The sequence below is a fragment of the Dunckerocampus dactyliophorus genome, unplaced genomic scaffold (genome assembly GCF_027744805.1).
Source record: "Dunckerocampus dactyliophorus isolate RoL2022-P2 unplaced genomic scaffold, RoL_Ddac_1.1 HiC_scaffold_29, whole genome shotgun sequence".
Classification (NCBI taxonomy): Eukaryota; Metazoa; Chordata; class Actinopteri; order Syngnathiformes; family Syngnathidae; genus Dunckerocampus; species Dunckerocampus dactyliophorus.
This window is the reverse complement of record NW_026559865.1, coordinates 67,701-70,000: the sequence shown is the minus strand read 5'-3', so window position 1 is coordinate 70,000 and position 2,300 is coordinate 67,701.

Below are 2,300 nucleotides of genomic sequence, written 5' to 3'. Positions count from 1 at the left end.
GCCCTCTGGCGGACACAGGCAGGAGTTGCAGTAAATGCATTGAAGTCAATGGGCGAGAGTAAGCCATGCCTTGCGTCCTGGAGCCCAGGGGCGGTTCTAAAGTCTGTGAGAGCCGCTGTGTCCCTGGATGAAATGAGAAAAAGGGTGAAAAAATGGCAAAGTGTCAAGGGAGCTAGGCAGAAACCCATGCCTAGGGTCCTGGAGCCCAGGGGCCGCGGGAAAGTCTGTGGAGAGCCGCTGTGTCCCTGGATGAAATGAGAAAAAAGGTGAAAAAATGGCAAAGTGTCAAGGGAGAAATTCAGAAACCCAGGCCGAGCTGCCTGGAGCCCAGGGGCGGCTGCAAAGTCTGTGGAGAGCCGCTGTGTCCCTGGATGAAATGAGAAAAAAGGTGAAAAAATGGCAAAGTGTCAAGGGAGAAATTCAGAAACCCAGGCCGAGCTGCCTGGAGCCCAGGGGCGGCTGCAAAGTCTGTGGAGAGCCGCTGTGTCCCTGGATGAAATGAGAAAAAAGGTGAAAAAATGGCAAAGTGTCAAGGGAGCTAGGCAGAAACCCATGCCTAGGGTCCTGGAGCCCAGGGGCCGCGGGAAAGTCTGTGGAGAGCCGCTGTGTCCCTGGATGAAATGAGGAAAAAGGTGAAAAAATGGCAAAGTGTCAAGGGAGAAATTCAGAAACCCATGCCGAGCTGCCTGGAGCCCAGGGGCGGCTGTAAAGTCTGTGGAGAGCCGCTGTGTCCCTGGATGAAATGAGAAAAAGGGTGGAAAAATGGCAAAGTGTCAAGGGAGCTAGGCAGAAACCCATGCCGAGCTGCCTGGAGCCCAGGGGCGGCTGTAAAGTCTGTGGAGTGCCGCTGTGTCCCTGGATGAAATGAGAAAAAGGGTGAAAAAATGGCAAAGTGTCAAGGGAGAAATTCAGAAACCCAGGCCGAGCTGCCTGGAGCCCAGGGGCGGCTGCAAAGTCTGTGGAGAGCCGCTGTGTCCCTGGATGAAATGAGAAAAAAGGTGAAAAAATGGCAAAGTGTCAAGGGAGAAATTCAGAAACCCAGGCCGAGCTGCCTGGAGCCCAGGGGCGGCTGCAAAGTCTGTGGAGAGCCGCTGTGTCCCTGGATGAAATGAGAAAAAAGGTGAAAAAATGGCAAAGTGTCAAGGGAGCTAGGCAGAAACCCATGCCTAGGGTCCTGGAGCCCAGGGGCGGTTCTAAAGTCTGTGAGAGCCGCTGTGTCCCTGGATGAATTGAGAAAAAGGGTGAAAAAATGGCAAAGTGTCAAGGGAGCTAGGCAGAAACCCATGCCTAGGGTCCTGGAGCCCAGGGGCCGCGGGAAAGTCTGTGGAGTGCCGCTGTGTCCCTGGATGAAATGAGAAAAAAGGTGAAAAAATGGCAAAGTGTCAAGGGAGAAATTCAGAAACTCAGGCCGAGCTGCCTGGAGCCCAGGGGCGGCTGTAAAGTCTGTGGAGTGCCGCTGTGTCCCTGGATGAAATGAGAAAAAAGGTGAAAAAATGGCAAAGTGTCAAGGGAGAAATTCAGAAACTCAGGCCGAGCTGCCTGGAGCCCAGGGGCGGCTGTAAAGTCTGTGGAGTGCCGCTGTGTCCCTGGATGAAATGAGAAAAAAGGTGAAAAAATGGCAAAGTGTCAAGGGAGAAATTCAGAAACTCAGGCCGAGCTGCCTGGAGCCCAGGGGCCGCGGGAAAGTCTGTGGAGAGCCGCTGTGTCCCTGGATGAAATGAGAAAAAAGGTGAAAAAATGGCAAAGTGTCAAGGGAGCTAGGCAGAAACCCATGCCTAGGGTCCTGGAGCCCAGGGGCGGTTCTAAAGTCTGTGAGAGCCGCTGTGTCCCTGGATGAATTGAGAAAAAGGGTGAAAAAATGGCAAAGTGTCAAGGGAGCTAGGCAGAAACCCATGCCTAGGGTCCTGGAGCCCAGGGGCCGCGGGAAAGTCTGTGGAGTGCCGCTGTGTCCCTGGATGAAATGAGAAAAAAGGTGAAAAAATGGCAAAGTGTCAAGGGAGAAATTCAGAAACTCAGGCCGAGCTGCCTGGAGCCCAGGGGCGGCTGTAAAGTCTGTGGAGTGCCGCTGTGTCCCTGGATGAAATGAGAAAAAAGGTGGAAAAATGGCAAAGTGTCAAGGGAGAAATTCAGAAACTCAGGCCGAGCTGCCTGGAGCCCAGGGGCGGCTGCAAAGTCTGTGGAGTGCCGCTGTGTCCCTGGATGAAATGAGAAAAAGGGTGGAAAAATGGCAAAGTGTCAAGGGAGAAATTCAGAAACTCAGGCCGAGCTGCCTGGAGCCCAGGGGCGGCTGCAAAGTCTGT